This window comes from Ceratotherium simum, chromosome 11, assembly GCF_057802395.1.
Source record: "Ceratotherium simum simum isolate JZ-2026a chromosome 11, ASM5780239v1, whole genome shotgun sequence".
Classification (NCBI taxonomy): Eukaryota; Metazoa; Chordata; class Mammalia; order Perissodactyla; family Rhinocerotidae; genus Ceratotherium; species Ceratotherium simum.
The window spans coordinates 7,556,705-7,568,915 of NC_141910.1; the positions used below are offsets into that span (position 1 = coordinate 7,556,705).

A 12,211-nucleotide genomic window follows, 5' to 3' on the forward strand; every position below is an offset into this window, starting at 1 on the left:
GACAATCTTATCCTGTTGTTCTTCAAGATGTTTATGCCAAATGCATTTTTTGATTGAATTACAGACTTAGCTATTAGAGAGGAAATGCTTGATAACCAGGTTTCTTTATCTTTAAGTGGTACTGTAGAATATTTCCTTTTATGCATGGTTGGGATGAGATGTTTTGTTTACGGAATTTCCCTTAAAACAAGGTGAATTTCAAATGAAATGAAAGCGATTTAGTGATCTGCCTGAAAGATTTTATTTTGTAATTTAAAAAATCATAGTCATAAACTTTACATTTACAATCGGTCTGTTAGAAAGTACAAGAGCCCAATTTGTTGCCCAGTTGCAGCAAGTACAATAACAATGATGACAATTATAAAGCCAATGGCCACTAGGCTTTTAGAGCCTGCAGTGTGCTAGGTCCTGTGCACTTTACATGCATCCTGTCATCTGCGCTCCACAGTAGCCCCAAAAGTGTATGTATGATTAGCCTCACTTAACTCACGCAGACACTCATGCAGAGAGGATAAGTAACTTGCTTAAGTCACACAGCACATGCAGCCTGAAAATTGCAGAGCTGGAATTTAAACCTGGGTCCACTGCAGAGCTGCCCCCCACCCCATCATGCTCCTCGTGCCACTTTGCCCACCCCGGGGTGGATAAGTACACAGGGCTTGCCTGAGCACTAATGCATGTGTGCATTAGCCACTTTCCTGGCTCCTCTGGAGTCTCTGACCTTGTCTTTTTTTCTTCTTTTCCAGGGATTTCTATTTTCTTTTGCACTATGTTTTGTATATCCTTGTAAGTCTCTTTAAGTCTTTTCTGTGAAAGGAATGAATGGTTTTACTTAGGCTGACAAGTTTGGATCTCAGTAAAGGGTATTAAAGGAAACAGTCCTGAATTTGCACTCCTCTAAACTAAATTTCTCATTTTATTCATACAATATATATAGTTTACCACTCTTTGCAAGGCAGTTTAAGAATAAGAATATTTCAGCATTCACATTGTGTTTGTTCTTGTCATTTTTGCTAAGCACATCAGCAGAAGGGCTTGTTATTATGTTTTTTTTTACTATTGTGCTCAGCTCAATTAATAACATATCAATATCGGTTAATTAATTGTGACAAATGTACCATAATAACATTAGATGTTACTAAAATGGGAAACTGGGTGTAGGGTATATGGGAATTTTCTGTACTATCTTTGCAAATTTTCTGTAAATCTAAAATTATTCTAAAATAAAAAGTTTATTTAAAAAAATGGAACTAGGTTAGGTGATTTTGTATAGACGTGAGTTTTCAAATCAGTGGAGTAAATACCTAGGACTGAGATTGATGGGTTGTATGGTAATTCTATGTTTAGTTTTACTAAAAAACTGTTAAGACTGTCTTCCCTGAAAGTGGCTGTATCATTTTGCATCTGAATGAATAAGATTTCCTGTTGTTCCACATCTTCACCAGCATTTGGTATTGTTCATTTTGGGGATTTTGTTGATTCTAGTACTCACATAGTGAAATCTCTTCATTGTTTTATTCTGTAGTTCCCTAATGACAAATGGGGTTGAACATTTTTTCATATGCTTATTTGCCACCTGTATATCTTTTTTGGTGAAGTGTCTATTCAGGTCTTTCACCCATTTTTGAATCTGGTGGTTCCTTTTCTTACTGTTGAATTTTGAGAGTTCTTTACATAGTTTGGATACAAGTCCTTTATGAGATATGTGACTTAAAAATATTTTCTCTCAGACCATGGCTTGTCTTCATTCTCTTAGTATTGTCTTTCACAGAGCAAAAGCTTTTAATTTGAAGTTCAACTGCTCAGTCTTATCTTTCATGCACCATGCTTTTGGTTGTTCCATTTTTAAATCACACATCTACAGCCTGAAATCATCCTCCTGCTTAATTTTTTAGTTATTAGTCTGTTTCATATCAGAATGTAATATTCCTATAGGCAGAGAATGTCTGTTTTCTTTCTTCTATACTCTATATTCCCAGCACCCAAAATAGTGATGTGCATAGTAGATACTCAATAAATATTTGTTGAATTAATTAGTCAATTAATGCACACAGAGATCTTTTGGCATCAATGTCATCTTATGTATAATATGAATAATAATACTGGAAATGACTAACAGAATGATGTTGAGAAAACATATGCAAAATGTCTTACAAATGGAGTGGCAACCAGTAAATGAAAGCTATTGTTTTTATTAATCTTGCTGAAAGATTACAGCATTTTCAAAAGCCAAGGGCTCCAGAAAGACGGGTCAGATGAAAGAATTACCTGCTGTTATCTCCCAAAATGTGACAATAAGAGCCACACACAGGGCTTCAGGTCGACACGGGATATTCCTGGGCCCTCAGCTAGTACAAACTTTGGCATACAAATATATTTTATGTAATAAAATATGCAATAGTTAAAACTACTATAAATGTTAAAATTTGCATTAAGGTGAATCCTAAGGTGTATGGCATTTTCACATTTATGCATTCTTTCTTCATGATATTTTCACATCAAACCTCTTTTTATCTTTTTTGTCAGTGTATTTATCTCTAGATTTTTTGTATTTTTTTTTAACTTCTGATATGAAAGCCTCCAAACATTAATTTCATTCCTGGATAGCATTCTTTTCAATGGGAAAAAATATTTTAATTAAAGATAATGTCTATAAAGATGTAATAAGCTTAGGCTATTAGTGATTCTCAAACTTTGGAAGCATAAGATTCATCGGGGTACTCTCTGGAAATAAAGATTCCCAGTGGTACCCCAGCCATACTGAATCTAGATTAGTGGCTAGGCCCAGGAATTTGAATTTTTATGGACACCTCCCATCCTCACCCAGGTGATTCTGAACCAGGTGGTCTGTGGACTTCACTCGGAGAAACGGTTGTGAAAGAAGCTTCTATAAAGAATGGAAGGGGGTGTGTGTGAGGGACAGTGAGCATCAGTGCGCGGACACAGCAGAACATCATAGGAGCCCTGACCCTGCTGCACTCTGAGACTGAAGGAACACCTGCCATTCTAACTTCAAGGTCTGCCCTTGCTTAATCTAATAAATTGGCACTTTATTATATTACTTGAATAATATTATTTTTAAAAGTAATGGATCTACACTCCCATAATCCAGGCTCAAAGAACTGAGACCTGAAGAGAGAAATGAGTTCTCTTTCTCTCTCTCACCTAGGATTTGCCTCTCAAACCCCATTTTCTGTCCTAGAATTCTCTTCTTTCCTGAAGGTGCTCCCCCTTCACTGGAGACCTGCCCATCTAGCCCTCCAACCATACAGGAGGGAAATCTCACCCTATGATCAAGAGGACCCCACATCAGAACACAGGAATGTAACATCCATACAACGGTACTCAGGTAGCAGCATAGCACAGAAAAAGAAGCTCAATATTTCTAGACGACTCAAGCACTAAAGATACGAAGAGTAGAGGCATAAAGCAAGGGATACTTGGGAAAAAGAACAAGCAGAGGAACATCAGAATCCTTGCAGTATCCTTAGCTCTCCTTTTGCCTCTGACCAGATCTCAGTTGGGGAGTTCACACAGTTGGTATTAACTGGAGTTTCTATTGGCCCAGCTCATTCCACCAATAACACATCCCAACACCAAAGGGAGTGGGGAAGGAGAAAGTCACCAGGTCATCAGGAGGCAAGGGTTTATCTCTCCTCAGAGATGTGAGGACACCTTTCTTTCTCCCTCTACTAATTTTTCTCAGTCTTGTTCTGCCTCTGCCCATTGGTCATCAGTTACTCAATAAATATTGATTGGATAAAATAATAATAATAATAAAACTAGTTGATATCACCATATCCTTCCATATTAGAGGTTGTGTCTGAACAAAGAAAAGCCTGAATGAACAGTGAATGGTTTGACCATATCTTTGATTTAGGAAATGGTTCTGTGAAGAAGCCACCTCTTTTATCTGTACCTTCTTGTCACTTTGCTCCAAGAAATTCCTCTTAAAGTTGAGTTATGGCCATGTACATCTCTGTCTACACCCTAGCCTGGCATATCTTGTTGGCTGGGCCATGTCTTACCTGTTCTGATTCATCCTTGCCCAGACAGAGAGTGGGCAATCAGAGAAGGTTGGTGACTGAAGATAGGAAACCCAAGCAACTGCTCCATGGCTTAAGAGGATGCAGAAAAATTACAATAGGATGGCATGGAACCAATTGCTGCATTACACCATTCAATGGATCTGCTTATTGGGCAAACGTGAAGAACAGTGCCTATCTTTCAAAGGACAGCTTTGGGATCTACTTCAAATCTAAGAAAATTCACAAAGACAATATGTGAGCATCCAATTGCTAGCAGATGCTGCTACACACCAAATAAACAAATTAAATAAAAAATTCTTAGGCAATTAAACCTGTTATAAATTGGCATTTTTAGCTGCATCCAACGAAGGAGAAATAGTCATAAACAAAATCCCTTGAAACGTATGAGAAACCTACACAAATGCCAGTAACAGACAAAAAATGTAAAACCATGTACAACAGTGGTCAAACATCAGATATCCATAGTCCATTAAAACCACCTCCTCTTTTGTCCAAAACAATTGAGATCATTTCATCCAACCTGCTTTGGTTCTCATGTTTTCTATAAAACTCATTGTTCGGCATATCTTTCCTCCCTAACAGGTTTCTAGATAAAGGAATGTGCCACCTGCATCAGCTCATGCAACCAATCTGAGCTTTTTCCCTTTGTATCTACAATTGCTCTCACCAGTGGCTCCCTCTCTTGATATATGTTCTGATACTTCTGATTTGGGCTGAACAAAATAAACAAGCAAGCAAACAAACAAGCATATTCTTTGCTTGATGTTTTCTCCCATTACTCTTCTACTTCTCTCCTTCCATTCTGTGACAAGCTTCTGAATCATGCATTAAGTGCTCACTATGGGCGAGGCACTGTCCCGGGCTCCAGAGATACACAAAATAATGTTAACACGTGGTCCTTCATTTGAATCTCAGACTATCTACAGGGGCACAAAGAAATAGGTGCGGTATATAGTGCAACGATGACTGAAGAAGGGTATGGTTAGCTTTCCTGCCTACATCCTTTACTTCACCATATACTCTATTCTTTCAGCATCTATTCTTTCTTTTTGTTTAGCTATTGTCCTTGCAGCTTCCTGCAAATGCACTTTCAAATATAATTAATGACACCTTTCTAGGAAAACCCAAGGCATTTTCTCATTATTCATCCTCAATGATCTCAGAAAAATTTGACCTGATTGCAACAACTTTGTAGAGTTTAGCTTCATCACTGTCTCCTTTGCAAAATATTCCCTTGAATTTCAGGATTCTGTACTCTGCTCTCCGGTCACTTTCAGGGCATGCCTTCCCTATCTAATTTATTTCTATTCCATCTTCTAATCCCAATTCAGCTTTTGTTCCAAAACTAAACCTACATCCCTCTACTCTTCTCTATCTATTAGCAAGTACACAAAGAAAGCTCTGTCTCTTAAAGCTTCATTTATCAACTCCAAAGACATTCAAATTTCTCTGCTTCCCCAAAGTTCCATTCCCATAGCATTAACCTGCTAGGCAGTTCCCCTCATTCATCAATGTTTAAAATCAAATCAGTCCTCTCTCCCCACTCCTGTCACCTCTTTAGATGTCACAATTAAGCTGTCAAGGGCCAAAAACTAAAAATAAATGTTGACTCTTGTCTCTTCCCTTCAATGAGTGGCAAATCTTCTATTCTTTTTTGCAGTGCCTGTAACATCTAGTTTCTTATTTCTGTTCCCATTGCTACCACCCCAATCTCAGATACTCAAAGTATTTTTTTTTGTTTCATTTTCTCTGAAACATTACAATAACATCTAAGCAATCTGAGTCCAGTCTTTTCCTGATTTAGTCAACTTCATGAAGTTGCCAAATTAATCTTTCTAAAATATCACTTCTATGGGTAAGAAGCAACCAGCTTCCTTCCTTCTTTCCTTCCTTCCTGTCTTTCTTTCATCATGTTGTCTACACAGAGCCTAGGTCCTGAACTTTTCCCAAACTGGTCCCTTCCCATCATTTTATCATACTTATAACTATGCCTGAATATAAACCTTTTTATCACATGAGGGCTTCTCTCTCCATCCTCCAATTACCAATGTCATTCTTATCTCTTTGACTTGAAAATCAATTGCTTAAACCTGAAATGCTTACTCCACTATCCTTCACAAATTTTTAATCAATGCTTAGCTTAAACATCACTTCCTTCTTGCCAATTCCAACTACATGCCTTTGTTTTCTAACTTAAATGTTTAACTGCCCTATAGATTTGGCTCCCTAGTATATACTTAACACATATTCCCTGAGTGATTTCAGAATGTCAAGCATCACAAGACATCATTTAACATAGGACATACCTATCCATAACATTTTAATATAGAATATCAAGTTGTTTCTCCTATGTAAGTCTTACTATTTACTTTTAAGTAAACTATAAGCTCATAAACCTTGTACAATGACGGGCTGCCATCAGCTGCCTAATGTGAAACACTAACTAACATGGATTGATGAGTCATCCAAGTGGGTCTGATGGGCAAGAAGTGGATTAGTCCATTTCTTCTCAAATCGGCTACACAATGGAATCACCTAGGGAGCTTTAAAAACCTTGATGCCTGGGTCCCACCCCAGAGTTTCTGACTTAAATGATAAGGATTGAGGCCCGGGCATGAAGAATTTCAAAAGCTTCCCAGGTGATTCTAATATTCACTAAAGTTTGAGAACCCCTAGATTAGTCCATAGTCAGGAAGAGTTTTAATCCAGGAAGATCTTAGTGGTAAACAGTAAAAATGTTTTGGCATTCTCTGTCCCAAGCTTTCCGTGGCCCAGGGCTTCAATATCAAGGCCTGACTGGAACAACTCCTTTTGCATTCCTCATTAGGAGCTTTTCTATGTATGGTTCACTGGCTGCCCAACTATGCAATCATAATTTGCTGGGACTACTTACAACTACCACCAACTCTAAGCCACACTGAGCTACTCAGTCCCCTTCAGGGAGACCACTAGATGCTGATCCAGCTCTCCAGCATCCTGCTTGGAAGGGCCCAGGACTGCTCATTAATAGGAAGGAGAGCCATTGCCATATGGCGTACAGATTCACTTAACAAACTGTAACTAATAAATTTACCCTGACATCTATATAACATTTAAGATTGCTTTTAGTCCTTTGTGACTTCATTATGTAAAACAACTCAACGAAGCAAACACAATTATTGTCTGTATTTGAAAAATAGAGCAAGTGGTTAAATGATGTAGCTTAAATCATATAGTTATTGGCCAAACTAATATTAGATGTCAGATATCTTAATCAAACATCCAATGCTGTGCTGACTTCACAGGTAAGCCTCTTTCCTGAATATCACCTGTCACACACTAGAGCACCATGCTAGGTGACTTAGGAGTAGAAATACACACACATCAGAGTTCCCATCCTGATGAAGTTTAAACTCAGGAAGATAATGTATGTATATGTAATTAATTTAGCTATGATAAAACAGACAGACACACACATAACACACTTTTGACCAAATATTCCATCTTCACCCAAGTCTAAAATATCAGAGTTCTACGTTTCGAGTACAACGATTTTTCTTCTCTTTATATATTTTGATAATTTATTTTTCTTACTTGTTTCTAACATAAACGCTATCACAAACCTACCGAAATACTTCTTATGCAGGTTATAACTTAAAAGTACAGGAAAATCTTCTACTGAAATATTCTAGGGCAAAAATATTGTCACCACTCATACTGAGCACTTTAAAAAATCTGGCATGCTGCCTAGGATTAAAAGAGAAAATATAAATTTTAAATGATAAAGTAATTCAAACAACACTAAGTTTAACCATATGAGATACAATAATGACATAGTTAAATAATTTTATATATAATCTTGTCAGATTACAGTAATTATAATCACGAATGTTGTGAAACTTCAAAAGAACAAAAATAAATAGTTCTATATTAAAAATCTGAAAATGGAGATCTACAAAATTAAAACTTCTGACATTTACTCATGCTGAAAATTTTTTTTTAAAGTGGCAATATTTTTGATCATTTGATTTAAAAAAGCAAAAACAACTCAATAGTAAAAGATCATCTCTAATAGATTTAGTTCCCAAACCGCATAGCATTTAATAAGCAAGCACATACGGATACTGCAGCCACTTTAAAGGAGGAAATTTTTTTTTCTTTTCTTTTCCTTTTTTTTTTGTGAGGAAGACCAGCCCTGAGCTAACATCCATGCCAATCCTCCTCTTTTTGCTGAGGAAGACCAGCCCTGAGCTAACATCTATTGCCAATCCTCTTCCTTTTTTTCCCTTTTTCTCCCCAAGGCCCCGGTGGATAGTTGTACATCATAGCTGCACATCCGTCTAGTTGCTGTATGTGGGACGCGGCCTCAGCATGGCTGGACAAGCGGTGCATCGGTGCACATCAGGGATCTGAACGGGGCCGCCAGTAGCGGAGCGCACCCACTTAACCGCTAAGCCACAGGGCCGGCCCCAGGAAATTTTTTCTAAGTGTCACTATCTCCATAGCTTCTGAACATCATCTTACACATTAGAAAGTAGATTTCTATGATGGAAAGAAAGATACTAAGTTTTAATGTTTCTAATAACCAAATACTCCCGCCCTACTCCTCATACATTCCCCTCAAGCTCCTCCCCACTTCTCTCTGAAAATCAGCTCAGGCTCTCATTTGTGAATAAAATCTGGGCAATGGGCAAACAGGAAAATTGGGCAAAGCCAGACAGGCTAAGGAGATGACACAGTGAAGAACTGAGCTGGAAATAAAAGAACTGAGTTGGAGTTGGAAAAGGAGAAGAAAACAGACAGGGGAGCCTGTGGGCACAGAACTGGAAGGAGGGCCTGAGGAGTTTGTTGTGAGGGAGAAGAGGCACCTCTCACACACGACAGGCATCTGAAGTGTATTTGAGAGTGGGAAATATCTGAGAATGAGAGAAACAGAAAAGAGAATTTTAGAGGCTTTTGCCAGTAAAATTTTTGTTATTTTGCATAATAGAGCAATGTTTCCTTGAATTGGACCCTGGTCAGAAAAAGGGACATGTGGGAGTTGAGCTTTATCACACAGGTAACACACAGGCATCATTTCTGATGCATAATTTTTCTGTAACAAGAAATGCATAATATCGAGGAAGTTTAAAATACACTTTATAAAATCAACCACTGTAAGCTGTCAAATTAGCATCTTTAAAATTTCTCACTCTAATATCCCTAAGACAGTCTGGTCAAGAACTATGTTGGTTATTATACTGCATCCACAAAAACACCATTTCATATAAGCTTCAAGAAAAGTGAAATAATTTCTACAGAAGGTGTGAAAACTAACTTGCAAGGAAAAAATAAGAGAAAGCCAAGAGGTTACTGAGGAAACTAAATGGGAAAAAGTATCACCATTCGACAAATGATTGGAGAAAGCGGCCTAGGGACCAATCAATCAAAACCCTCTCCACCTGGGATAGGTTCACTATCAAGTGTGGTGATGCTTTCATAGTGTATACATTTGTCAAAACTTATAAAATTGTATATTTTAAATGTGTGCAATTTATTATACGTCAGTTAACCTAAAATAAAAATGAAAAAAACTATCTAGGCTATAGATGCATGAAAACAGAAAAGTATCCATCTTCGATTCAGAAGGAATATCAGTTTTCAACAGTACTTGAATACTTAGAAGGTTTCACATTGCTAAAATACATACACAAATATACTCTGTCCACATTAGATGAAACGTAAACTTTAATGTCTCAAATTAAAGTAACAATTTACATTAGTATAATGTAAATGAAATTAACTATTGGGGGAAGAAGAAGATGGGAGTACGAAGAATGATTGTTGTTGTTGGGGCTGGTCCGGTGGCATAGTGGTTAATTTTGCGTGCTCCGCTTCAGTGGCCCAGGGTTCGTGGGTTCAGATCCTGGGTGTGTACCTATGCACTGTTTATCAAGCCATGCTGTGGCAGGCGTCCCACATATAAAATAGAGGAAGATGGGCACAGATGTTAGCTCAAGGCCAATCTTCCCCAGCAAAAAGAGGAGGATTGGCAACAGATGTTAGCTCAGGGCTGATCTTCCTCACCAAAGGAAAAAAAAAAAAGAATGGTGGTTGTTGGTGTGGGAAGATGGTTGGTATTTCCAGGGACTAAATAACCATCTGTGAATTTAAAAATTGGTAGGTTTGCAAGAAGAGTTGGGATAGAACATTCATTTATCTATTCCTTCATTCATTCAACAAATATTTGTTGAAGTCTTATGAGTGCTAGGCATTGCAAATCAATGATCAGCAAAAGAGACATGGTGTGATCTCTACCTTCATTAATTTATAGTGTGGCAGAGATGAAAGCTATCAATCAAGTCACCTCACAAATATTAAATTATCGTGTGGAAAGTGCCAAGGAAAAGTATGATAGGAGTGTCAGGGAAGGTTTCCTGGGAAGGTGTTCTTTAAGCTGATATATGCACAATGAGTCATCCTTAACTGTGTGAAAGGAGAGAGTATCTATAAACGTCCTGGGGTAGGTAAAACATGGTGCTCTTGAATAAGTGCAACAGGAATTGGTTCACTTAAGAGATATTTAGGAGTTAAAATCTATGGGACTTTGTAATAGATTGTATTTGGAAGGAGAAGGAAATAAATATGATACCAAGATTTATGCAAGTGTAACTGGATATATATGTGTGGCATTCACTGAGACAGGAAATGCAGGATGGAGGTCAGGCTGGGGGGTAGGTTTCTGTCATGATTTCATGGTGCCTTAGAATTTTCAACTAAAGTTGCTTAACAGGACTACATCAAAATTAAAAACTTCTTTGTGTCAAAAGACATAATTAACAGAGTGTAAAGGTAACATAAAGAATGGAAGTAAATATTTCCAAAACAATATCTGATAAGGGCTTAATATCCAGAATATACAAAGAATTCTTACAATTCAGTAACAACAACAACAATAAATAAATAACCTGATTTAAAAATAAGCAAAGGACTTGAATAGACATTTCTCCAAAGAAGATATAAATATGGCCAAAAGCATAGGAAAAGATGCTCAGTATAATTAACCACTAGAGAAATGCAAATAAAAACTACAATGAGATATCACCTCACACCCATTATGATGACTATTACAAAAAAAGAAAAAACCCAACAGAAAATAACAAGTGTTGGCAAGGATGCGGAGAAATTAGAACCCTTGAGCACTGTTAGTGAAAGTGTAAAATGGTTCAGCTGCTCTGGAAAACAATATGGAGGTTCCTAAAAAAATTAAAAATAGAATTATCATATGATCCAGCGATACTACCTCTGAGCATATGTCCAAAAGAATTGAAAGCAGGGTCATGAAGAGAGATTTGTATACTCATGTTCATAGCAGAATTATTAACAAGCCAAAAGGTAGAAGGAACACAAATGTCCATCAATGGATGAATGGATAAAGGAAATGTGGTATACATATACAAAATAGAATATTATTTAGCCCTAAAAAGAAAGGACATTTTGACACATGCTACAACACGGATGAAGCTTGAGGACATTATGCTCAGCGAAATAAGCCAGTCACAAAAAGACAAATGCTGTATGATTCCACTTATATGAGGTATGTAGAGTAGTAAAGTCATAGAGAAAGAAAGTAGAATAGTGGTTGCCAGGGGTTGAGGGAGGTGGAAACAGGGAGTTGTTGTTTAACAGGTATAGAGTTTCAGTTTTGCAAGACGAAGTTCTAGAGATTGGCTACTCAACAATGTGAATATACTTTATCTTACTGAATAGAATACTTAAAAATGGTTAAGATGTCTTACTGAACAGTAAACTTAAAAATGGTTAAGATGATATATTTTATGTTACGTGTATTTTACTATATTTAAAAAATTTTAAATATGCTGAATAAAAAGCATTATAGCTAACTAGGTAGCAATATAATTGACTAATCAATCGATAGGTAGTTGGATAGCTAGATAGATTTTGAAGGAAAGTTGTGAACTGAAAATATAAATTTCGGGAACATACACAGCAACAATAATTTTATTACATTCTTCTCCTCCCTTCATCCTTAAAATCCTAGGTTTTCAGCAACTCTCTAAGAATGAAGTATTCTCATCCTATCTTCCCTAAAAGCCTAAGTTTGACACAAGAGTCTATTTTTATCCGCCAAGAGAAAACAACTTGAAGATTTTGAAGTAACAGAAGACATGGAGTGTTTGTAG

General features: G+C 37.1%; 1 protein-coding gene across 8 annotated transcripts in view; it reads right to left on the minus strand.

The window, feature by feature from the left end:
* The window catches only part of CTNNA2 (catenin alpha 2), a 1,067,853-nt gene that overhangs the window by 831,362 nt on the left and 224,280 nt on the right, over positions 1 to 12,211 (minus strand). The window lies entirely within an intron of this gene.